The 27,847-nt window shown below is 36.7% G+C and overlaps 1 long non-coding RNA gene across 1 annotated transcript; it reads right to left on the bottom strand.

Annotated features, from left to right (window-relative positions):
• LOC107312662 (uncharacterized) lies at window positions 1–27,847 on the bottom strand. Its single transcript, XR_014945157.1, has 9 exons — window positions 27,120–27,847; window positions 25,256–25,287; window positions 19,812–19,860; window positions 18,941–19,024; window positions 18,178–18,340; window positions 14,728–14,840; window positions 14,002–14,129; window positions 2,374–2,470; window positions 1–350 (listed from the first exon to the last, which is right to left on the bottom strand). It is a non-coding gene; the product is annotated as an uncharacterized LOC107312662 (long non-coding RNA).

The following is a 27,847-nucleotide window of genomic DNA, read 5'->3' as shown; positions in this document are numbered from 1 at the left end:
GGAAATTTTATATTGTCTAATTTTCCATGCTGGCCTGAATTATATTTAATGTAAGTTTTAGAATTGTTGAATATTATTCAATGATTTAAAGTGGAAAGGAGATGAGCAACAGAGTCTGCTCTGAGAGATAAACAAAATCTTGGCTGGAAGAAAATCCAGACGAGTACGGACACCATCTGTTCTCCTACAGTTGTTTCTACATTCATCACTAAGCAAATTATGGCTACTAAAGTGCAGATGCAGAAATCATGTCATGCAGAACATAGACAAAAGGGTTGCCTTTGACCCAAAACAATATTTCTCTGTCACCATATTTCTTTTTCTTCTATACACTTCCTCCAATGGATATTCTGGAATGAAAACAACAAATCAGAAACACAACAGACTTATCTTCATACTTTAGATATGATAGGAATATATAATATAAAATTCTATAATATTTCATGAATTTCTGTGGGGGAAAAAAAAAATTCTCCAAAAAATTTGTGGCAAAACTCAGTCTATATTTATACACACTTGCTGAAACTTAGATAACTAGAAATTGAAAAACTTCCCTCAGAATGAGACTATTGAAATAAGGAGTTATATAGGAACACAATTTCAGATATCCAGTTCGGTCTTCTGCCTTTACTATCTATCTCAAGTGTTCTTTATGCGCTGATTCTAAGATATTTCATTGTCTTCCTCATGAGAAATAACAGCAAGCTCTGTGTATCACTTCCCAAAGAAAAATTCCTGAAGACCTTTTTGTAAGGTAAAGCTTACTAACATAGACATCTGTGCTAAGCAGTGCTGAACTTTAGAACTGATTTGTTTCATTTAATACAAACCCATGTGGTTTGGGAAGGCTCAGCTTTTACAAACTTAGTTTGCAAACCCTTTGTTTCCTTGAAGTAATCACTGAGACTGCCCATTGATCTCTTGCTTTTTTGTTATGATCACTGTAACAGCTTTCCAGAGTGCACTGCAAGTCATATTGCTGACTGATTTCTGCATAAGAAAACTGCAGCGAGCTTGATTATGAAAAAGAGAATAGGTGATAAAGAGAATATTTTGTTACGTTAGATGGGAAGATGTGTCAACTTCAAAGTTTAAAACAAATCATTATGCAAGCTTCTTTTGTTAAATAAATGATGTTTAGAAGAACAGAAATAGGAAGTAGAATTGGAAAGCAGGTACTATAAAAATACAGTAATTTGCTATGAAAATATATTATGCAAATCTGAATATAATTTATTTCTTTAAAAACTCAAAATGGGTAAATGTGATATTTTGGAAAAATAAATTGCACATCCGAGACTGGAGTGCTATGTGCAGACTAATGGCTTTAGTTATGGCTTCTTTGATCTACCTTTCTCCTTTCTCTGTCCAGCATTTTTTGCTTAGAAGCTGTGAACTTCAGCAGAACCAACTGGCTTTACTGCTGTATGAATTTATTTTTTTAAGGAAAAAATGGCTTAAGCAAATACTTTCCAAATACCAAACAATATTAAATTGATTGTTAGCTTTGTCTCCTTCACTGTCTTGGAAATATTCTGGCAGAGTATCTAAGAGAAGCAAAGTGAAAGTATTTTCCTGTGAAGCTGGAAGGGGGAAGGTGGCAGCCACAATAGCCAAAGAGGACTGATCAGATGGTCTTCGAGAGATAAGAGTATTTGAAATACAAAACAGTTAATATTTCCATAAATGATTTTAAAGCATATGATAGGGCTCATGGGAAGGATTGCTATTTTTTGGCACTTTGGTTTGGTTTGATTTGTTGTTTTTAAGAAGATTCACTGGAACTTTGATTCTGACAAAGATAAAATGGGCAATAAAGGCCTCAAAACTAAACTGGTTGAATGGTTGAGACAACACATCTCAATCGTTTTTAGACTATTTAAAAATAGACTGTTGGGTATAAAGCATATTTTGATGGACAAAATTCCTACAAGGGAACCAGAAGTCAGAAGAAAGTTTATCACTGTTTATTAAAGAATCATGTTAGATCTATTTCAAGACATACATCACAATGACCCAGTCTGTTTTCTAAAGATAATAAAGAATCATGGAACCATTAAGACTGGAAAATACCACTAAAATCATCTAGTCCAGCCACAAACCCATGACCACTGTGCCCATTAAACCACGTCCATAAGTGCTATACTTATCTTTTTCTTTAAAACCTCCAGGGATGGTGATTCTATCATTTCCCCGGCAATCTGGGCAGTACTGCTCATTCTGGTCAAAATTTTTTCCTCACATGCAACCTCAGCTTCTCCTGGCACAAGCTGAAGCCATTACCTGTTGTCCTGTCAGCAGTTACAAAAAAATGAGACTAACCCCCACCTCACTACAACCTCTTTCAGGTAGCTGAGAGCAATAACATCTTACCTGTGCCTTATCTTCTCCAAACTGAAAAACCCCAGCTCCCTCAGCTACTCCCTATAAGACTTGTGCTCCAGATCCTCCACAGCTTTGTTGCTCTTCTCTGGAATTGAACAAAGCAGATGCCACAAAACCAATGAGCAGTTCAAATAAGAATGAGAAAGAAAAAGAAAATTACACAATTGTGAAAGAAAAATCCTAAGTAGTACTCAGTGTGTAAGAAATAGAGCAAAAAAATCAGTTTGAATAAGATTTATTCACTGCCAGTGCAACCTATTAATTACAGTTCTAAGTTGATAGTAATATCCGTGGGAATTCCAGTAATTCTTTGGAACTGATAACAGTGAGAGGAATACAAAAGAATAAGTAAAAGAGTAAGAAAATACTCAGATTTTATGTATATTAGGAGGATATTGAATTCAGATGTAAATATAGTTATAAAAACACAAAACTATTCTGCAAAAGTCAAAGGCACAAGTAAAAGACTGAAAATAAGGAAAGTCAGAATATCCATGTGTTTTTTTTTAACAAAGGTTATCTGATAGAAAACCTAACTACACAAGTATTTATACAGCACTGCATGCATATGAATACATAGTATGGTCTACAACCGAGCACACAGAAAAAAAACCCACAAATGTAGTAGATGAAAACAGCATCTAAACTGAAACTTTCTGTCTTCATGAAAGCGTGTGGTATGGGTTCATCTCTAAAAGGAAATATGAAACTAATCTTTACAATCCCAGCAGCAATCAGGAGTCTGGGATACTAAAAAAAAATAAAACAACAACAACAACAAAAAGCTATGCAAATTGTAGTATGGTGAAAGGGAAGGCAGGGATACAATTCAATTAACCATGTTGAAAACAGCAACAAAAAACATCTTTCCCATTGAAGTAGGTCCATTACCTTTCTCTGACTGACAGAAGGGCCTGAGCTATCATTCCAGCTGATCGACTGCTTTTTGTTCTGCATCAGAACTTGTAACAATCATTAGTATTTCAGAGGGCCTCAAATAACTTTGGTCGATCAATGTAAAACATGACGAAATATTAATTATACTGCATTTAGGCTGCCTAAAATGTACTGAGCTCCGAGAAAAGATTGTATTTTACTAGTATTATTGATGTGCTGTTCCAGAGTTCTGAAAGGCTAATGCAGTGATTTTTAAAAAGACTGAATTCTTGCACACAACAACACATCATTTTAAATGCCTTAGCTTTATCTTTTTGGAAAATGGCTTCGCCTAAAATACAGGTCTAAAAATAAGCCTTCATTCACTTTAAAATTATTTAAAGAAGCATCTTGAAAAGTAGGTTATGACATATCACATTACATATTAGAACAAAACCAGACCAAATCCCATAAGTATAACAAAAATCAAAACAGAAACACACAAGCCTGTAGACAGATAAGGTTCAGCAAAGCAAAGCTTCATCTAAAGTATATGTTAACTCTGACAGTTTCTTTCTCTCCTTGCTATTTTTTCTTCCTTTTTAAAATTTATTTTAAAATATCCACTTTCCCAGATACATCAGAAAAATCACTCAAATACTGTATGCCAGCATACTGTTGACTTGTAATACTTGGTAATAATCCATATGATAGCAGCGTTGCTTGTCTATGTATCATTATTTTTAAGAATGTAATCAAACTGGTAAATAATTTCATACTTAGGAGAACAGATTATTGCTAAAATGAGGTGTAACATTTCAGTGTGTTTGATAACCAAACATCTCTGAAACTTTGTGACACTTTGCCCTGAGAATGCAACTAGAAAAAGGGGAGCATCTCTTTTCACATTTGTACTAATTAGCTTCTGTTTAATGCCATCTAATCTCAGGGAGGACTTTGGGTTGTTTTATATTTTATTTGGGCACAGGCACAGGTAATTAGTAGAATAAATTTACTCTGATTTCTTTTTCATATGTGGTAATAAAACTGAATCTAATTAAAGGTTAAGGGCACTGGCTGAATGTAAGTCACTGACAAAATACAACAGACTGTATAGTGGAATGTTTTTTTCTCTGTTACAAAGATATCTTAGTACAGGTAGTGTGAATTTTTCTTGAAGTGAGGGAAACATCAGAAGGTGAAGCAGTCAGAACAATTATCTATACCAGTATATAATTCTGCATGCCATCTACTGCATCAAGTCAACTTCACTCTGATTTGCTAGCTTGAACAATATACATAACATGACTATAATACTGAAAAAATCATAAACATAACAAGGGCAAAAATACTGCATTTGAAACATTTATCTACACATACCAAGGATTCAACAAAGTTGAAATAGAAAGAGATTTTGTAAAGAGTATTTCTGTCTGTGAAATATTCACAGAAATTGTGACAATTTTAAAACATCTCATCTTTATTCAAAATTATTCAACAAAAATGTGTTACGCCAATTCTATTTTGTGGGCTTTACTGAGTAGATAAAGTTGGTTATTAAAAACTTGAGCTGAATTTCTTGCTCCTCCCCAAACTCTCATGAAATTAGGTCAAAGCCATAAAGGAGCTCAAAGCATTTAAAGTGTGACATGGGTTGCTTTTAGGTATTTCAGTTGTAATCCTTAAAACCACACTCGGCAGCATGCTAGCTCTCTAGACATTTTAAGTTCATAAGTCATTTCTCTAGGAAGCTACAGTTCTGATGTTGCTTATACCTAAAAGCATCTCAGTCTGCTAAGTACTTAGCTTAGTTCATCCCAAATCCTTTCAAGATACACTCAACTTAGCTTTATTTTCCCTGCCCCACTGAAGGGCACAGTGTGTGTGCACTGCTGCTGCATTTTTGGGTCCAATTTTACTGAAAATAGTGCCTGCCTTCCAGTTGGATTGGAGTTTGAGCTAAATCTGAACTTTTATCTCTGATCAAGAGATAAATCAAGATCACATTTCAAAACAAAAATAAAATGCACCCTTGTTATACCTGTTCTCTCACATATGGTCTCTCCTGTTGAACTGAAAACTTGCATTCAAAGAAAAGCAAGCAAAAGACTTGTTCGAAATTATGTGTAGAGCATTTGCAGAGATTATAAAAGTAACTGGTGAATGTTCTTATCTCAGACTGAACGGGAAAGCAGAAAGGGAACAAACTGTGCTAAGACCTCTGTTCTATGTGTAACATTAAAATATTGAAAAAACTGAAGCACGCATTCATAATATCCAGCACACTATGCATGTAGAAATTAGAAACATACCCTTACAGGCAATACAATAGACAACCAAAATACAGAACACTGTTAACTTTTCAAAACTTTTATATAGAGATATTAGTTTATTTTAGAAGTAGCCCAAAAATTAGGTAAACCGAGCAGATTTGAATTTCAAAAACAAAAGAAAATTAGTTCTAAAACACAACATAAGAAAAGCAGAATAGTTTCCTGTTGCATCAAGTTACCAACCAACCAGCAGTGCATTCTATGACTGTTTTATGATGGCTTTTGGAAATTTTCATTAGCCATATTTCAACTGAGCTAACCAAAGAGAAACTCTGATCGACAATGTGTTTGAACAAGTATCAGTTACCAAAGACATAAGAACAAATGGTTCATAAACCATAAAAAATTATATATACATCAAAAGTTTAATACCTTTATCTTCGTAACAGTCCTGAAAAGTAATGTTCTGAAATCTTTCTTCAATGGTTACAGAAACTATAAGAACCTGAGCTCATCCCACATCCCTCTCAAACTATAATGAAAAATTACTAAAAGTAATAACACGTTCATTTCTTGTCCCATCTCCATAGCTCCATATAAGGAGTTTTGAACAAACAAAAGGTTATTTATAATAGATGATATCAAGTTATGATCAATACTAATGTAAAATTTAGTATCCGATTTGAACAGTTTGATACAACATAAAAAAGGTGAATAATACATGAAGCTCTTCCTCCATGAGTGCTGATTCACACCACTTACATTGTAAAAGGTGTTTACTTAAAATGTATTCCACAACTGCTGCAGAATATTTTTGGCATATAAGAGTTCACATCAAGTTAGAATCCACTTGAACATACACAATGGTAATTGGTGACTGATTTCTCAGGCCTTATCTCAAGCCATGACCCTTTTTCACTGTATTTTTCCCTCTGTCCTTTTGGGGAGGGGGAATGAGAGGGTGGCAGGGTAGTGCCATTGATGTTAAACCACACTGAATCTATTAATACAACATTAATTGTATAATTCCAGAATTATGATTATTTTTATTATTATTTTACATAGACCTTTATCAATCATTTCAAATAGGACATAAAGATAAAACCAATGAGGCAATTAATAAAGGACCTAGTCTTAAGTTAGACACTGCATTTGAGACACCTACACAGGTAGTCACAGAAGCTGTGTCAGAAAATATATCCTGAAAGTGATTTCCAGGTTAGACAGAACTTTAACCTTCCAGAGTAAAGCTATTTTTTCCAATAATGATAGCAGTACCAAATTCTCTCTTCCACTCTGTTACTGAAGGAGGATTAATGTTGGAAGTAACCGCGGGAGACAAGTCTCATGCTATCATGGTCAACAAGCCTCGTTTATTAGGTGTTACAGCATCTCATTTATACAATCAGTAATAAGTTCATGCATATTGCAAAAGTTAAGCTCAGGATTGGTGAATTAGACATTACTTCATCTGACCTTTGTGGTTAGTCTTATAGATACTTTTTCTTTGCAGCTTTGTCTACACCTTGCTACACATCTTGCTTTTCCCTTAGGCCATCCTTGCCTCTAGATACATATTTCGTCTTTAGCTACATACCCTGTCTTTTCACATCCTGAATTCTTCTCAGCTGCCTAGCCCATGATCGGCCCTAGAATAGACCGTCTTTGTCTTTAATCACATTCATTCTTTTACAATTTAACTAGTGGAATCTCTTCATGTCCTTTCTCATGAAGCCATTCTGCATAAACACTCTCCACATTTCCCCCGTTTTCTTTTAAAATGAAAAGGCTCAGTTCAACGACTGATTAATCATATTTAACAAGCAATTCAGTTCAATTGTTCAATTAGTTCTCATGTAGTTTTATCCTGCTTCATAGCTGCTGCTCTGTGAACTCCTCATCTCGATCCATGGCTGCTGCTCCATAGAATTGTTCTTGTATTACAACAATTCCAAGATACTGCCTATAGAATAACAACACTACTTATATTAATAACGTAACTATTATAACTCAATCAAGACCTCGATTGACAATACTCTAAAAGTGAAAAAAGAGACAAGTCAAATACAACTTAACAACATTACTGTTAAACCTACTAAAAAGAACAAACATGTTTGTACTGCAACCTAAGTTTCTGCAACCTGAAAATAAATCCGTGAGGGTCCCATTGTGTTAATCTGTAACTGATCAGGAAAAGTCTTCAATTTTTATATACTCTGATATATTGATTTTAATGACCACTAAAATTTGTGCAATAAATGCTTTTAAGATGCTCATAACCATGCTCTACCAACTGAGTTATCCGGGCTAATAATTGATTAATGATCGTGCAATTTTATGAAGTAGCATGTCAAATAGAACCAATTTTAGAGGACAAATGTACTAGAGTATCACTAGGGGCATTAATACTTATTGACCCTTGAGAAACAGCAAGCCATGTTGGTGGTGGATGTGACAGGTAGTGCCAGCAGGGCGTCCCCTGCTTCAAGGTGCACATTTCCTCTCTCACCCATCACAGATTCTCTCCTGCATTCAGGGTCTGAAGGATTTCTTCCAGTTGTACACCATATCCGCATGGCCAGTGCGTGATATAGAGCCCAAGTGGAACACCTGCTTGGAAAACAGAATAAACTATCAAATTTAGTTCTATTAGCGTGCACTTTTGTCTAAAATGATGCATGGTTATATTTTCAGATCCCAATTAATTGGATGTAAAAGAGGTATCCATTCTATGATACAGGGTCATCTCTTTGACTAGAATTCCTTTCCAGGTTTTGTCTTTGCAAATTAAGAAAAGCTAATTAATAGGCTAATAACATCATAACGAAACAGTACTAAAACATTAAAAGAGCTATTCCTGTAGATTCTAGCATTGATTACATCAAATCCTGTTTAATACACATCTGATCTATTACTAAAATAGAAGAAGCACACAACATCCTAGCTAATGCCTTAAACTCTAAATCTTGAGACTGCATTGGTAAAACAGAAAATCACACACTATGTCAAACTATTAGTAATATTATCTATAGCACAGCAAGTTACAAAGCAATACCACTAAGTAATAAACACACAATTACAATTACTATAAAGGCTGGATGCTATTTTCTGCCTTCAGATGAGACCGAAGATATCATGCTGGAACCCACATAGGGCCAGTCCCTGTGGAAATACGAGCATATTCACGACCCCAAGTTGTCAGTGGTAGAGGACAGTCCCAAAGTCCTGTGGCCATATTCCAAACCTTAACCATAGGCTGTTCCTTTAGCACCGGGGAAGCCTCAAAATGATGATCCACATAAGCTGTATCTCTATGAACACGATTCAAAAGCTTCATCACAAGCACAAGCAAAACCTTGCATAATATTTCTTGTAGTGTGTCTCCCATATTCCCCCTTTTTTGTTTAATAATAAGAATGGATTTCAATGTTTGATAAATGTGATCAGTGATAGCTTGTCCAGTGGGAGAATGAGCAATGGCTGTAGTATGTCTAACACACCTTTCTTGGAGGAAAGTTTGAGTGGCCTTAGAGGTATACGCAGGCCCATTATCTGTTTTTGTAGTATGTGGGATTCCCATAGCAGCATAAGCAGATAACCAGTGTTTACGGGTGTCATGACTGAGTTCACCTGTATGTGCTGTGGCAAATATGTAAAATGAATGAATATCTATTGTTACATGTGCATATTTTACACGGCCAAATTCAGGAATGTGAGTGACATTTGTCTGACACAGTTGAAGAGGTGCTGTGCCACATGGATTTGTCTGAGTCTGAGGCAAAGAGGTATCAGTCAAATTATGTAGCTGATATTCAGTCACAAACACGGTGTATTGCATAGGAGAGAGGATCATTCTTAACGCAGTTTTCCAATCGTGAGGGGTCATAGCGTAAGTGTCACTGTTTGTAACCAAAAGATTGTATGTAAAGGCTGACTGAACTCTGTATGTTCTCACTGACTCCCTTAGCTCCTTCACTGCCTCATAAGGCAGGGATTCCAAATGGGGGACCTGATTAGGAAAGGTTTGCAACGTGTCAGCATCACCCCTTAATATTGTTTCTTTTCTGCATTGCTCTAAGACATCACAGTACGCTGTAGGGAAATTTGTCATTCCTGCTTCCTTCAAAGTATCATCAGGAAGAAATGCGTCCGATTCTCTTTCTGGATCTACTGGACCTGGGTCACAACAATCCCCTGGTTTCAGTCCATCCGTGTCTTTAACCACGTTACACACGGGCTGCAGAGACACAGCCGCGCAGGACGAGGGAGGGGCGGCATGGCGAGGTGCAGAGAACGACGTGGGCGAAGCAGAAGGCGGGGGTGCTGTAGAGACCGACAACGCGGCGAGCGACGTGTGCGGGGGGGCAGGCGGCCGCTGGCTGGGAACGGCAGCTTGTATCGGAGCGCGGCCGCTGTTCTTTCGTGCGCTGCTTCTCACGTTTCCCGACTTCCTATAGCATACAGCAGCGTTGTGGGTGTTGGATTGACACTTGCTGCACCAAATCCCAGTGGCTTGGCACTCGTGATGGATGTGGCCAGCTTTTTCACAACGGAAACATTTCATGAGGGAGCTGTTCTGCGAGCGTGGGCTTGTAGCGACTGCAGCTTGGAGGGGTGCAAGGGCTGCTAACACTTGATTCTGAGAAGCCTCAGCCTGTGCCTTTAATCCTGCCCCTAACTCTTTAATAGCCTCAACTATGAAAGCCTGAGCCCCCGTGGGCACGCTCGATAGTCTGTCTAACGCCTCCTCTATTGTCCAGTTACTCCTCAAAGTACTTAGAATGCCATGAGCTGTAGCATTACAATTCTGAAGTGCACAATGTTTTAGCATTATTTCCCTCATGTACTTTGGTACTCCAGCCTTCTCTATGGCTCCAGCTACCTTATCTAGAAACGCTCCAAAATCCTCATTTCTTCCCTGCCGGATTCCCATATAAGACGACAACCCACCTGGTGCCTTGATCTTATCCACAGCCTGCCTGGCCAGATACATTGACTCTCTACATTTAACTGGTCCTAATAAAGCCTGGGCCTCCGTCCGGATGAAAGGACCCACCCCTAAAAGTTCTTCAACAGTGACATTATACAAGGGATCTCCGGGCTGCCTAACTATCGCAACTCTCTGTTGGCACATCTCTTCCCAATAAGCATTAAATAGCAATTGTTCGTGCTGCGAAAAAATCAACCTAGCTATAGCCCCACAATCAGATGGCAACAAAACCTGAGTACTCCAGATATAATCCAGTATCTGTCTCGCTGGCTCACTTTTTACTCCAAACTGACTGACCATAGACCGCAATTGTAACAACAACTTCCAATCTAAAGCACTGATAGCAGCCTGTGTCCCACCTGCAGCATTAGGCGAATACCCCACCGGCAGCACCGCCTGTCTCACCGCTTCCAACGCCTCACCGTCTCCTGTCTCTAAACAAGCCCGCGCCAGCGCAGCCCAAGCCCCCCCCCGCTCCCGCGCGACGGCCTCCGCCAGGTCACTCTGTGCCCCAGGGAGCGGCTCATTGCAAAGGGGGGTCGAGGGGGCCGGCTGTAGCGCCATGGTCGGTGCAGGCGGCTCGTCTGATACAGACGTGCAGGGAGACGGAGACGGGGCACTCGGCTCCGCAGCCGCTGGCAACTCAGGCTCGGCGGCCGGCGGCAACTTTACGGTGGACACTGCAGGGGGCCCCGGGCAATCTGACCATTCCTTATAATTCTTATTCCTCCCCTGCACAGCACTAGCTTGCTCTACCGCTTCCTTTTCTGCCTGATATTGCAACAAATCATTATAAACCACACGCCACCACTTCCCGCATTTTTTAGCCATTTTCTCCCCATCTATCATTCCCTGAAAAATTGCATCTCCAAATTTACGCCACTCAGCAAGATCATGCACTAAATGCGGATTCTGAAATAACCCTTTAGCATACCCATACGCTAATAACTTAGGGAGTTCCTTTTCCAAGTCTATCCCCTTAAACTGTCTCCGCCTAAGAAAAGCGGAAAATAAATTATATGCTGCTTGCCTGTCCATTTTTACTCACGTCGGTACCGTTGCAGCCCTCCAGGCTTCGGCAGCACGTGTCGGTCGAGCCCACCTGTGTGGTCACTCGAGACGCGGAGCTCCAATTTTAGCTCTTTCGTCGTCCGTCGGGCTGTGAAATCCGGACCCGAACCCAACGCAGTTCTTCACCCGTGGCGCCCTTTTTTTCCTTATCACGTCGAGGGTCACCATTTGTTGGAAGTAACCGCGGGAGACAAGTCTCATGCTATCATGGTCAACAAGCCTCGTTTATTAGGTGTTACAGCATCTCATTTATACAATCAGTAATAAGTTCATGCATATTGCAAAAGTTAAGCTCAGGATTGGTGAATTAGACATTACTTCATCTGACCTTTGTGGTTAGTCTTATAGATACTTTTTCTTTGCAGCTTTGTCTACACCTTGCTACACATCTTGCTTTTCCCTTAGGCCATCCTTGCCTCTAGATACATATTTCGTCTTTAGCTACATACCCTGTCTTTTCACATCCTGAATTCTTCTCAGCTGCCTAGCCCATGATCGGCCCTAGAATAGACCGTCTTTGTCTTTAATCACATTCATTCTTTTACAATTTAACTAGTGGAATCTCTTCATGTCCTTTCTCATGAAGCCATTCTGCATAAACACTCTCCACAGATTAAGATATTTCTAATATTGTAAAATAACTTTTTGAGAAAAAGTGATGGTTATTAAAAGAGTGCTCTAAAATTGGACAATTCAAATTTGTTAGGATTCTTGCCTAAAATATGTTAAGCAGGTAATGCCTGGGACACACAGAACTTCTGCTGGTCTAGACACCTCTTCATTGGGAAGCAATTTTCTTTGAGGTAAAGGAAAAAAAAATACAACAACAAAATACTAAAGAATGTTGGCCTTTGCCTTTCTGCCAGATTTAGTTACTTGGATTAATATAGTCTAAGCATAGTCTAACAACATCTTACAACCCATTTTGCTTATCAAAGGAAAGACAATGAAGTAAAGGGAGGTTACTTCACCCATCTGCATTTTAAAACTTTTTTTTTTTTTTTCTTTGGTATGGAACAGGGTTGGGTTACATTGGAAGGCTTAGACTGCTCACAATGCTGCTTAATAAGAAGACTACCTAGATTTGAAACAATAGCATATAGTAGAAAAGTGCTGAAGGGCTTTCCTCCATGAGTACTCTGGACAAAGCAGAAGCGATGGAGAGACATGTTAATGCCATTTCTTCCCAGCATTATAAAACTTTGAAAAATATAGTGTAGCAAGTCCTATTCTTTTCTTCATAACAAATACATAGACTACTTCAGTAAGGTGGACAATGAGGGGTAGAAAACATTTAGCAAACCAAGAAGCTGTTTGTTGAAAAAATGTGCATAAGCACCACTATCACTCCTAGTATAAGTTCAATGAAAGAAAAAAGCACAGTTATCTGTTTGTGGTATATAAGGACAACTTTCCGTACATTCTGAGCTAGTCTTCACTTCCAGATAACTACACTCTTAATGGTGCTTTATTTTTGTATTTTGCCCTAAGTACCAGATATTACCAGGGGTCAGCAAGCTGCTCCCTCTTGACACTCCCAGCACAAATTTCCTCAGACTTCTTCACTAGCTTTTTACACCGTTCTGCATATCCAGGAGAGCTAACTGCTTGCCATTAAACCTCAAAGCCTAAAGTACAACCTCAAGGAAAAAAGGAAATCATCAGACTTTCTGTTCTGCAGAAGCTCTCATCTTCTGAATATCTTGACTTTTCCTTAGATAATTTTTGAATGACTCCTAATAATAACAACATTCTAAAACGTAATTTTTTCTTTTAGCTGAAGACTGATTTAAGAACAGCAGAATGTGTGGTTGTATGGCACTACTCCTCAGTTACCACCTACAAAAAATTCTGGAGTCTGTGGTTATTTATCGTACAGGTACTCTTCATGTGTGAACAAAGATGACTAAATTTTCAGCATGAAGCTATCAATTGTTTTTTTTTTTTGTTTTTTTTTTTTTTTAAGTTATACAGCTAATTATATTTCTAGGAAGCTGAAATCATTTCTTGCAGTCATCTCACTTTACTACAGTGAGTTCCAGTTCTGCATTTTATTTTATTTTAAACTAAGTCTTTTGTAATAATTCTGATACACAGTTTCAAAATAGAGAGTGTGGAACATTTATATTTTTTTGTCTGTTTGTGTATCTTTGAGTTATTTCAAATTTTCATGTTTGCACGCTGTTCCTTTTAGACTTCCTGTGTTAAAACGAAGGCTACTCAGCCTTCCTGAAATAGGATATTATTTTAATGACTTAAAAATTGAGTTGTTTGAGTTACTTCAAATACTGATCAAGTAGTATTTGTACAGTTGTGGTGAATGATAAAGTTAAGTCTGATCAGGCCACTATTCAGTTTTCATTAATGTAAATCATTGCTTGAAAAACTGCTGAGAAATGTAATTACCTTCAGGAGCCTGAGAGGTGAATCTTCCAAAAGCGACAATTGCAAGGTTGTTGTCAACACAAGTTGAAAACAGGTTTTGAAGAAACTACTTCAGTTAAGTGCAAGGTGCCTTTTCCATGGATTGAAAGCTAAATAAGAGAGGATAGAGAAGCATTCTTGTCATGCCTCCTTACTAGAATGAAAGTCAATAGTAGACAGAGTTTGTGTGTGAATAGCTTAGTTTGGTGTGTTAAATAAAGATTCCTATGGCCATTATCAAATGCTACTTTGCTTTTTCTAAAGTCAGTTCAATTTTATGAGCATATGAAGGGAGAGTTTCACTGTCTCAAGGACAGCGTTTGTGATACATTTTAAACTACTTTTGGTTGAGCCTAGAAATTTCTAGTACTGCATGATTATTGTTGATGCCAGTGTCCTGAAAAAGTGTTCACAATTGGACTGATTCTTCAATGACACTGCTATAGTGTCTGAAGCTCTACTGTATTGGAAAACTGCATCAGTTTACTAATTGCCCTTAAAATAAAGGCAACTGGACACAGTACTCCAGATGTGGCCTTACCAGGACAGAATAAGTGAGGAGGAACACCCCCCTTGATCTGCTAGCCACATTCTTTGTAATGCATCCTTGGATACCCTAGGCCTTCTTGGCCACCAGGTCACGATGCTGGCTCATGGCCAGCCTGTTACTCACCAGGACACCAAAGTTCTAGCAGGTCAACCACTAACCTGTACTGATGCATGCTGTCATTCCTTCGCAGGTGTAAGACTTCACACTTGCCCTTGTTGAACCTTATCGAGATCATCTCCAGCCAGGTTTCACTGAATAGCAGTGCAGCCTTCTGTTGAAGGAAGTTTGGCTTTATTTTGTACTATGGAACAATTAGTTACTTCTTGTTTTTTGCCAATGATTAGCTGTGGGATTTGTCTGAACTAGAGTTCACATGAACTAACCTGAAATGATCTAACCTCCACTGCATCAATTGCCTGAATGGACTAATGTTACCAAATTGTTAATCAGATAACTTCACATGGACATTTGAAAACACAAGCAAACAGAACACTTTAACAAATTACAAAGTAGAGCAATTATGCTTCACTTTCTGTTTAGGCTTATAGACAAAAATGCAAATCTCATTCCCCAAGGAAGAATTCATTCTTCAGTACAGCAGAGATTTACTTCACTTCAACAGAAGTAGCTAACACAGGTTTTAGAAACATTTAAACAGAATAAAACCAGGTGGAGTGAAACTTGCATGTTGCTGCTGCTTTAAGTATTCATACAATATTCAAAATTTTCTCTATATATTTGCTATTTGAAAAGGTGTTTGTATATAGAAAGAAAACAGTACTGCTTGCAATGAAGATACACTCAATACATAAGTCTATAAATTTCCCAAACTGGCACAAAAATTATGGACAAATGTATTCTGGAGATCTATAGAGGCAAATTTTAATTGAACTATTCAAGAAACAAAGTCAATGAATAGTATTATAGTTTTATAGAGATGAGCTTCACAAACTTTTTTTTAGATCCAATAAAATTGCTTACTAAAATTAAATAGTAGGACAAATAGTGGTACGTAGATTATGTACAACGTTTCTTTTAAAATGCATACATTTTTAAATAGTAGAGATGACAGAAACACATGGAAACCTATGAATTCATGCTAACACTTTTTCACTTCTAAAATTTTATAAAAGATGCAATGAAATCTGCAATATTACTTTAGACTTTCAAAACAGCAGAGTGATTCACTAGAAACTGTGCTCAGAAAAGAAATGAAAGGAGATTTATCCTCTCACATCCCTCCTTTGCCAAACATTTGTAAATACTCTGGTAGCAATGGAATCAATACTGAAGTGGAACCACAACCAAAATATGATTATATAAAGATAACTTAAAATAAATAAATGTGCTCAAAACCCCATAGCAGAAGCCCATCAATATTTGTTTTACCCAGTAAACTGATCCATACCATCTAAACAGATGGATGGGAGAGTCTGAGGGCAATTAAGCACAGAAAATTTTTGACAGTTTTACAGTTTCAGAAACACCTGTGCTGCTTATTGCAGTGCATTGTGAACATAGAGACTGCTTACTGCAATGCACTGAGAACCAGAGACTGCTCCATAGTCCTCAGGGGCTTTCATTTCCACTTGTGTTGTGGAGTCCTAATGGCTCTTTTGTACAGTTGTGTTTTAATTATGGGAGAAAAAAATTACATGCATTGATGATGTGGAGGCAAATGATGAAAGGAGGATTTCCTTCCCTCAGCTAGAAAACAGCTACAAAAATAAAGAGCTCTAGCCTCAGTTTCTCTTTAGACTGTGCTACAAGAGGTACTTGGAGAAGACCCCACAGAATGGAAAAATAAAACTAACAACAGAAATGGTGAAATTGTTTGAAAAGTTAAACCTTATGGTTAGAACAAGCTATATAGGATTTGGGGTCAACTTTCTCTTCCTTTCTGCAAAAAAAGAACATAACAAATCCATCACAACTGTATGCGTAGACAGACACCTGCTCATCAGCTCTGGAGAGACTATGTGTGATGGAGCAAAATATTTAGATAAAATGGAATTTGCAGAAGCACTGAAGCATTTCTCTGCTTTACCAAACTCTACATTTTTCTTATTCTGACACAAACTCTTCCCTACTCTCCCCTTTGCAGAAAATACAGTGAGTGTTGACATGGGCTCTGTATTTTGACAGAACAAAATTTTGTCAGAAATAAACACCTGCCTTGGTTTTCTCCAGCTATTTTCTCCACACTACACTCTCCTTAGTATTCATTGGATTTCTTCATGTGCATTATCATAGCTCCCCATTCCATGTGAGTTCCTTTTACGCTTCCAGCCAGACCTTCTTAAACTAATGAATGTCCTCTCAACATTTATCCCACCCAATCTCTCCCTACAATTTGATTATATGCAGCCTCACAGGGTATTTATGCCACATGTATAATGATAGCAAACAAATTCAGTTTTATCATTCAATTCACTCCTCCTCCACTAAAAATCAATCCACATCACTCCAGAGTTCCTCTCTTTCTTTCACAAATCAAATTTTTGTCCATTTCTTTTTTTCCAGATAAATTAGCATTTACCACTTGTTTACCACTTTCCAAAAAATAATGTGAAATTTGAAACTGGTAACAAATAGTATATGGTATTATGTTAAGCAGGAGAAAATACCTTGTATAAACAGTTGTTTTCTACAGTTACTTGAAGGCTGTGATTTAAACTATTTTGTCACAGTGCAGTAATAAGAATTCCTGCAAATCAAACATTTTGCTTTATAAGACAGTTGTAAAAATGCGCTTGGTGATTATTCCGCATTTCCATGTATAATATATGATGAACCGTACTCTCTATATTTATTATAGATTACATTTTTAAAAGCATTCTAGAGCGTTTACTGAATTGTAGGTTCTTATTCATTACAGTAAATCCATTTGTAAATCCTCTTCCACTAAGAAGTATTAGCTAATCGGTGCAAGGGAGCATGGTAGCATCATATGTTAAATATTGATGAATAACAGTGTAATCAGAGATGAAATTTCTCTGCAGCGCCTGATCTTTTGGGGATATCACAAGCTATTGACCTACCTTCAAAACAAAAGTAGACCTGAAAAAATATTTGATTTAATGGCAGGGCCTTAATGAATCAATCGGAATATACATTGTGTACTCAGAATTATAAGCAAAGGAAGTAGGAAGTAAAACTTAAAGAGATGGTGAAAGAAAACTTAGGTGAAAGACTTTTATATGATGTGAATATCACTACTGCCTGACCTCTTCCTGGCTAATCAAAAGGCATTATCCAAATTCCTCTCGAACAGTGACAGGCACAGGGCATCAACCACCTCTCTTAGGAAGCCTGTACAAGTGATTGACCACCCTCCTGGTGAAGACATTGTTTTAATATCCAGTCTGAACCCACAGATTTGTGAGCTCACAGAAGCAGTGCCAGCCTCAGCTGCACTGCGAGGAGGTGAGGGGCATGGTACATGCCCCTGCTGTAACCCTGGAGCTGCTGGAGTGGGTTGTGCTGTTTCTGGCCTCCAATTATGTCCTAACTCCTATACCCCAAGTATTACCAGGGCCTAGTCACAGAACAACTCCTACACAAAGCTCTTTCACATTACTTACTTAAACAAAATAGATTACTCTTACCAGTAGTTTATCTTCACTCAGGTGGAGCTAGTTAGTCACATACAGTAGGTGAAGATCATGCAGTAGCCACAGAAACAGCTCTAATACATGGCAGGCCCAACTTGGATGTCTCAGAAACAGCAGCAAATAAAGAATAAAATATGCCTGTAAACTCAACGGGCAGCTGTAGAAAGTAAAACAACATTCAGTGACTGAGCAATGAAATTTCCTTCACAGCATGCCAGAGCAAACTTCCATGGACAAATCAGCACATCAGCAAAAGGCCTTTTAAGGATTGCTTGTGCTGTGGGACCATTTATAATCTTTTCTCTCTGCTCTTCTCTAGCAGGGAAGAGTTCTGGCTGGAGGACAAGTCGAATGAAAGCAGGAGGCTTCAGAGAGCTCGCTGTTCCCTCCAAAATCTGTTCTGCTATGCATTTTCTTTGTTCTTTCATTCATCCTGCTCCCTTTTTCCCCTCAAGGGAGGAGCAACAAGCTGCAAGAACAGATGTTCCTAATTTTATTAGACACTTCATACTGATACACAGAGCTGTACTTCCTAGTTAAGCAATGACAGGGCTCACTGTATCTCATAGGAGCAGCATGATTCTCAAGAGGGGCTAATATATACATATAATGGTCCAAGACTGTATTTCTTATGTAAATAGAAAAACATAAATAACATTTTTATGCACTTACTAGAATCAGTGCCAGAGATTGCTGAGCATGAATTTGTAGCCAAGAAGCATAATCAAGCATTCTTTAATAAAAAATATAAAGTCACATTTTTGTATGACGCGTAGACGCAAAATCCTCAGTTTCAAAATGTGCTTCATATGTACTCAGAATTGATTATTTTATGGATTTTCTAAAATGTTAAGCATAAAACAAGTTCAATCCATAGATCCATTTTCTTCCTCCTTTTATACATCTTTCTTCTTTATCCCTCCTGATCCCAATTAGTGAAAATTTCTAATTCTTCTTAATTCATAAAATGATCAAAAACAAAACACTAAAAGAATCCATCTGGAAAAGGTTCTGTTAAAAAGACAAAAACAAATCTAAAAATTTACTTTCTGCTTTTCTCTAGGACAGACTATCTTGCGCTGAGGGTTTACAGAATCATAAGGGTTGGAAGGAACCTCCAGAGATCATTGCGCCCAACCCCCCTGCCAAAGCAGGTTCCCTACACCAAGTCACACAGGTTGGCATCCAGGTGGGTCTTGAATATCTTCAGAGAAGGAGACTCCACCACCTCCCTGGGCAGCCTGTTCCAGTGCTCTGTCACCCTCATCGTAAAGAAGTTCTTGCACACATTCGTGCAGAACATCCTATGCTCCAGTTTCTGCCCATTCCCCCCTGCCCTGTCTGCACACACTGCTGAAAAGAGTCTGGCCTCACCACTTTGCCCCCCACACCTCAGATATTTATAGACCATTATAGATCAGGTCCCCTCTCAGTCTTCTTTTCTCAAGGCTAAACAGACCCAGTTCATAGTTGTATAAACTCAGAGAGATTCTGATCCTGGTTATTTGGTTCTGACAGGGGAGAAGAGTCAAATCTCATTCAATAAGCACGGCAAAACCAGACTCTTACAAGCTGAGGAAATAGTCATTTTCTTATATATTGCACTTTCTATAGTAGGATATACTTACGTTAGTTTTAAATGGGAAAACAGTTCATTGTCCTAATCAGAATAAGTACCTGAAAATAGAGCAATGAAAACTTACTTGCCTGTTTTGTACCTGCATGATTTATTTCATTTGCATTCTTCCTCTCTAAGGGTTGTGTGGGTGTATAGCTTATAGAATCAGAGACACATTTGAATTGGAAGTGACCCTCAACACAGCTGATATGAGTATTATTCTATGGTTATAAACTATTGTAGTTGCAATCATTGTGAGTGTATATGCGTAGAGTTCCCAGAAATTGCAGTCTAATAATTTTGGCTATTACCATAATAATTTTAAAACTAAAAAGCATAGAAGTGGTGTTAATGTGGTATATGTGACATAACAAACCCACAAATTTAAAAAAGCTTGCACGAAGTCACTTTGAACATAACTCTTTTTTTTTTTTTTAACTTTAAAATAAGTATCATTAGTGTCTCCCGAAAGTGACAAAGATCCTACAACTCTTAAAAGCACAGAGATCAGTTTAATGAGATGTACATATACACAAACTCTGAGAATAACTTAGAAATAACACTAGAGATCATTTTAGCTACATGTAATAGGAACATTAAAAAGAAATATATAATTTTAAATCTGTAGAATGATAGGAGTGTAGAACCCAATTGCCTTTTCTGCAAGAATAGTAGCATCCCAAAGTCAGGAACAAAAGATGGTGAGGTAGAACAACCAATTTTCAGCAATCAAAACAGATTTCTGCAAAAACTTTGCTAAAGTATTGAGCCTGAATGGCTAATATAATTACAGGAGCAGATATTGAGGAAGGTTATTAGAATAGTATTCTAAATATTCATTATAACATTTTGCTTTATATATATTTTTTAATCTAAACTTGTATAGCTCTAAGAATGAATTCAGATGGTAAATGTATTTTTACTTCTCTGACAGTACATCCAAATGAAATGGAAGAATATCCTATAAATTAAATTAAATTTTAAAAAGCCTTGCCAACCATCTACAAATTGCTATAAATGGTTATCTCAGAAGTTGCAGGGAGCTTTCTACTCTCAAATGGAAGCTTTAGTTTTAAGGTTGGTATTTTCAAGCATCAGATCTCAGGGTAAAAGCTGGCATGAGAGAAATAATCTGCATCTCTTCCGCAAGAAACAAGCAGCACAGCTACAGAACACAGCGTTGACTATCCCAAGGGAATGACAACCTTATTTTTTCTATATTTATTAATATAATTTTATCAAAATCTGCTGGTTTTCAATCATTTATCTCATCAGACAAGTAAACAGTAAAAAGAGAATATTATACAGCCTTGCTTAAAAAAATAAAATAAAATCACACACACACACAAACACACAATTTTACTTTGTATTAACTACTTTGTATTATATGTCAGAGCAAAGCAATGGAACACATTCTGTGGGGAAAAAAAAAAAAACACAAAATCACAACAGTGTAAATAAAACATCTTGAATATGAGAAAAGGCCATTCAGCCTAAAGAGGATTGGCCTTCATAATACATATGTTCCCCTAGGATGATGTCTAATTGCTTCCTGAATGACTGCAATGTGTGTTCCAAAATCTTTACCCACTAGGACCCACAGAGGTATGCTTTATAAGTTCCAAAATTGTCATTCCTTAACTTCTAATTATACCCTCAGCTCTATAGTTTTTGTTGTGTTTACAGTGGTAAAGGGTACTGATTTGCAGACTACTTAGGGTTTAATCAGCTTCAGTTACCTTTTTAGCATATTTTTATTTTCTGTTCAGCTCTACTCAAAGTTCATGCTGCTGTTATTTTCCTTCCAAATTTACCCACCTAAATGAACAATTACATAAACTGTTGTATTCCATTGTCACATTGTCCTCCACTATTTCTCTCTCTCCAATGATGCTGCTTGAACAATATAAAAAAAACAATCCCACTGTACATGTTTATAATGAGAAATCAGTTTTTATATCTAGTGTACAGATCTCTTGACTGAGTGCCCCTAATAATGTAACTCTGCAGTTAAATCACAGATTTTTAGCAGATATATTACTCCAGGAAAAAGTTCATACATTTTTCAATCTTGATGGCATAGAATACCTTCTGTATTCGCACATCTTTGTTGATCTTCATACTTCATAGTAACTCATTTGTGAAGCTAAGCCTAAACTGGTCATAACATTACACACAATACGTAAGGGAGATATACAAAATTACTTTCTTGTATCTACCTCTCTTGGGAATGTCATACCAATCTATTCCTAGCCAATATCCTGTGAAAAACTGCATTCGTAGTAAATGTAGTTTTATATTTCTACAGCTGCAATAAATTGTTTTTGTCCAATCTTCTACATCTTCAAACTCTCCCTAAACATCCCAAACAACAAAATTCTTTTTTTTCTTTAAAATAAAATAAAATAAAATAATAATTAAAAAAAAAAAAAAAAAGATAAAGATCTGAATAACATTTTGGACTAAAAAAAAAAAACTGAATTTCTGAATTTTAATCTAAACAGGTATTTCTTGAATTATAAAACTGTGAAAGAAAATCTAGCTGCATAATTACATCCAAATTATCCAATTTCATGCCTGTTAATACTATGAAGTCGAATTGTTTCTTAATCCACTTTGAAGGGCTTTTTTGATATTCAAATTGCCATTACAGAGAAAACGTGGGTGTCTAGTAAGATACCAAATGGACCTAAGCCACCAGAATTCTCAGTCATTTACTTACTGAAAATGCAGAGCTTACAATAACTGTTGTTTTGCAAAGAGCTTAGATTTCTAACAGTATTTCTCAGCTGGCGGTAGAAGATTTTTATCAAAATTGTAAAGAAACAAATATTTAGAACATGTCCTACAGAAAATAAAATTGAAAATCAGCACAGTGATTAAAGGCAGGATGCATATACTTACGTAACAACAAAACATTTCAAGTTATCTATCTACCTCTTTCATAGTCACGTGCATTTATAAAAGCAATAGTGACTGGAATAATTTATAAATGACAGAAGTCTTGAATGAATGCAAGTCTTGCAGCATTTTAAAATGTATCCCTTTGTTAAAAAAACAAAAACAAACACAAACAAACAACAGAAACAGAACAGCAATTAGTGCTGTAATTGTCAGAATGGTGCCTTTGCGACCTTTGGCCATAACCCATTACAGTGACAAATATTAAATACAATGCAATCACACACTTCACTGGTGCGGCCACAAGAATCCAGGGTACTATAGGATTATCTGAAGTAAGACCTCTGAGTCTTCTTAAAGTAAGATATCCCTTAAGTTAAAATACTATTAAACTATTCACTTTCAAAAATCTTAAAATTATGTGTATAAAGCATATGACAGTATACCTGTAATGGAGAATACTAATTTGATGATAGCTTTACATAAGTATCTCAATAAAAAATGTTTCTCTGTACTTGAAATTCTAGATGTGTAACAAAACACTGGTGTATCGATTTTAATTATTAACCAGTAATTTTTTCTAAAAGAGAAGTCATTTTTCAGTGGTAAAAACGTCAACTAGAACTGAAGTTGCTGCAAGAGTGAGATCCATCATCTTGGTAAACCAAACATTACTCATGACAGAGATTAACTCCTGAGTTAATTTAGCAAGATTTGCAGCTTGAGATCAAGAGCAACTTCCCCTACCCCAAGTGTTATCTAATATTTTTAATAAAGAAACTAGCCAACTCAAAAGATACTAAAAAGTATGCAAAAATCTACATTCTTTGCTGGGGTATGCATGAGAAAAACAAACATTTTTGAGTCATTTGACTTTGTATTCTCCATTTTCCAAGACTGGAAGATTATTCAAGTTCTACTTATCCTAAAGAATCATCATTTGGATGAGTAAAATATAAATGTTTAATTTTTTGTGCTGTCACTTCATAATTGTATCAGAATTGTTAGTACTAAAGAATCAGAGATTTGTAGCAGGTAGGAAAATAAATATTTATTGCTCTCTAACTGAGTTAAGGAGTTTAAACGAGCATAATGAATCATAAAAAGAACCACAAAGCAAGAAAAAGAATGTGCGCAGTAAGAGTTTAAAGAAAGCAATATTATCACTTCCTTTCATATTTCATTCCTTATTTTGTATGTTGGAATAATCACGCGCAATTCACTATGGGTCCATTTCTGCCAGTCACATAGAATATGCTATTCTTGCTCAGCTCAGTATCACCTACAGCAGTTTTATGTGTAGAGGTAAACTGGGACATGAGATCTCAGTGCTGCTTCTTATATCAATTTTTCCAATGTGCAAATGTTCTGATGACAACCTACTTACTTCTGATTTATAACTCCATATGAATTTACTTCTGAATTACTAAAATTAATCATAACGCATGTTATTAGAAATTAGGTTCCTTTACTTCATAGCCACAAAAAACCCACACACATCACGATAACTGCCATCCTGTACCGCAAGTGCTGCCCCATGAGAAGCAGAATCCCATCTGAGTGATCTGGAAATAAGTAAAGACAGTGGCAGAAAGACTGACCAGCATCATCAGCATAGACTTATCTCCCTAATTGTTATTCCATTCCATTGGCAAGGTAAGCCGCCACTGCTGGTGACATGCATTTGGACTATTTAACTCCTGCTGTGAGCTACAGAGACAGTTCAGTACCATCACGCTTAAAACTAAATTACACTTTTAGTCTATTCTCATATTATTTATTTATTTATTTATTTATTTTAAACCATAGCCAAGAGCACATGAAATACTGGTTCCATTATTCAAAGATGCCTAGTAGGTTTTGGAAAACACACAGGCACCACTGAAATAAAGGGGAACTACACATTTATACATGACCCCACAGAATTACATTGCAACCTCTATGGAATAAGCTTTGAATGGAAACTAGATGTCCAAATGCTTTAAGCAGATTAGCTATGCATACTTATACACTTATGTGTGCCCCGGTGGCGCAGTGGTAGGAATGCCACCTTGCAACACTGGGGCCCGGAGTTCAAATCCCCCCTGTGGCACAAGTGGTAGAAGTGCCGCTCTGCTACACAGAGGCTCGAATCCCGAGGGTTGGACTTGATGATCTCTAAGGTCCCTTCCAACCCACACGAGACTATGACACTATGATACTATGATACACCTATTGCTATAGCTTGCATATCATTGTAAGCAACTTTCATATTTGTAGGCTCCCAACTATACAAAAAAAAAAAAAAAAGCTAAAATTTACTGGCTTTTGACATGCTAGACAACATGTATTATTTCAAAATTCATTTTTCTATGAAGTCTATTGGGCAGGGGAGGACCTTCATGTAACCTTGACTGAATACAGGGTTCATACATTACATGCACACTGCAACTGGAGAAGTGTAGGTGAAGGCTACTGAGCACAATCTTTCCAGTGCTTGGTAATGGTAGAAGCACCTCTCCTGATTCATTCTGAGAGCAGAGTGCAGCATTCACCACATTTCTTCTTTCTTACCTGCATGGGAAGGTTTAATAGCTTTACATGACCTACATTTCAAAAAAAAAAAAAAAAAAAAAAAAAAAGCTTCTGAGAAATAAACAAGTGAAGATCTACAGCACGTTGTCTGTAAAAGACAAATTTCATTGAGTTTAGAGGAATTACAGCACTGCAGAGACGAAGGGAATATATTCAAATGTACTGCAGGTTATGTTATAAAGCTGGATTTAAAATTCTTCAGTGATGAAACTGTTCCTACTTAATGAATAACAGCTGCTCTAAATTAATCTATATTGATTAAATTTCATCTTGCCTCACAAAAAAATAGCACATTTAATTTAGAACATCACTATAACATCTCAATTGAAACAACTGCAAGATGAAAGCAACCACACGATGTCAGCAAATATTATCACCCTCCTAAGTCACACTGAAATTAGTCTTAGAGAAACCAGAAGGTTCTCTCTCCATCTCTTTCTCTAATGACTCTTGACACTGTTTGATCTATGTTTCTAAAGCAAAGCATATTTTCAGTTTTAACATACCAGCGACACACAGCCCATCTAGACCACTTTTTATCCTTTCTATTTTCCAACATACTTTTCTTCTTCATTTGGCTTTACAAAGGTTCAAAACAATACATAAGATGAGCTATGCTCATCATAAATAATGAAAGGAATTCCTCAGGTTACAATGCAAGAGCACAGTGCAGGTAAATGATGGATGTTGCTGCACACCATCTGAGCTGGGAATAGGTCTGCTTCAGAGCTAGTGACTTGCTTCGGAGCAAGTGAGCAAGGGACTTCTAAGTCTGAAGGTAATACACCCCGACTTTCAACACACAAGGACTGTTTTCACCTCCAGTCTCAATTGCTGGGTAAAACACACAGTAAAATGATCCTACAAGTAGATACGTTTTACATTCAAGAAGTTGTGGTAGCTTCTTGTGGTAGCTCTTACAAGAAGTACGCTAGAGACAAATTATTTTACTTTTACAATAATGAAATGCTAAGAAGTCATTGCTTATCTGCTCCAGTATAGCTTATATTTTTATGTCTTCAGTAAGATTTTTTGGACACATTACACATCATTTGAATAGGGCTGGTCATCTGAGTAAAATGTTGTTTGATTATTTGTTTTGTAGGCTTTCAGTGTGGTGTTGCAGCAAGATGAGATCCCACTGTAAAAAGCAGAGATATGAAAGACAGTATTATCCTTTTTTATAGTTGCACTCATATTCTTTTGCTTACGGATAGTATACCCCCTTGAAATTAAAAATGTTAATTATTCCTTCTTTTGCATTCAAATGTTCACAAGTTTTGTTTTGCAGTGTCTTGGGTGTGTTGATATATATATTTTAAGTGTTTTTTCTTACACAAAATGAAATAAATAAACAATTAGAATAGCAAAATTCTCCTTTTATTGCTTTGTGTTTTTATTTGTTTGTATTTTGCTGTGTATAATTCTGTATATCTGACACCAAATTGTACTCAGTGGCTCTTTGAAGCTTTATTAATTGCCAGATTTTTCCTCGTCTGTTTTCCTACACTTTTTAAGAGTACATTTTTCTAAAACAATAACTCCCACTTGCTGAATTTAATATTGTTTCCCAGAAACATAAAATCATGTCCCAGTCATCCTTTTTTCAAATATATACAGTGTTATTTTCCTATCATCTGCAATAAAACAGTAAAAGATAACACATAAATAACTATATTAACACTAAACATGTTCATTAAGTGCCTCATTTTCAAAATGTGTTACAGCTGGCCACTTATGCTTGGCTGAAATTCAAATAATACAGGACAAGCAGAAAATACGTAGTTGACTCCAGATAAGCTACTCAGATAAATGATTCCAGGGTAATTTGTGGACTACTTACACAAATGAGAAAAGTAAGACGAAGTCTTCACTCACTGGACTCCTCAACAGCAGCGCAATAAAAACCTCATTCTGGAGTCCTGGAGGATACACTGAGTACACAGTTGAGTATGTAAGCATAGTAGAGTAGATAAAAAAGATATTAAAGGAAGTGGTACCATTGATACAGACTTGGATGTTCAAATCACGGAAATAGTAGGCTTTTTAGTATGCACTGTGATATATGGTAGATCTGCATTATATAATGGCAGGCTTCAGTTTTTTATCTGATTTTTTTCTACCTAAAAGAAAGCGCTGACAAAAACTTATTAACTTTAGTCCTCTGATGTCATGCCAACTGTTGGAGCAGTAGCGAAAATAACTTGATGCTCCACACTGCGGATATTTGTAGCTTATATACCCAAGACTTAACAGTTCAGTGTATTACTTTTGTTTTAAATTTAATGCATCTTTAGATTATGTTGGAATAAGAATTTTTAAAGAAATTTTGATGGAAAAAAAAACAAAACAAAACACAAAAACACTTCAAATCTTTTGCTTTTAATATTTCCTTTACTAATTTATGAATTTCTTTGCAGCGATAATATGATTAATAATATCAATACACTTCATTGATCACTTATTTCATCTATCTCTTTTTCTAAAGACAGTCTAATATTTTTTCTTTCTAGTCATTCACTGATATCAGGCTCTATGTTATTATTCCTATTCTTCAGAGCAGAGTGCCAT

Source organism: Coturnix japonica, chromosome 4 (genome assembly GCF_054131305.1).
Source record: "Coturnix japonica strain WE chromosome 4, WE-NBRP24, whole genome shotgun sequence".
Lineage (NCBI taxonomy): Eukaryota > Metazoa > Chordata > Aves > Galliformes > Phasianidae > Coturnix > Coturnix japonica.
This window is presented reverse-complemented; position numbering and strand designations above follow the sequence as displayed.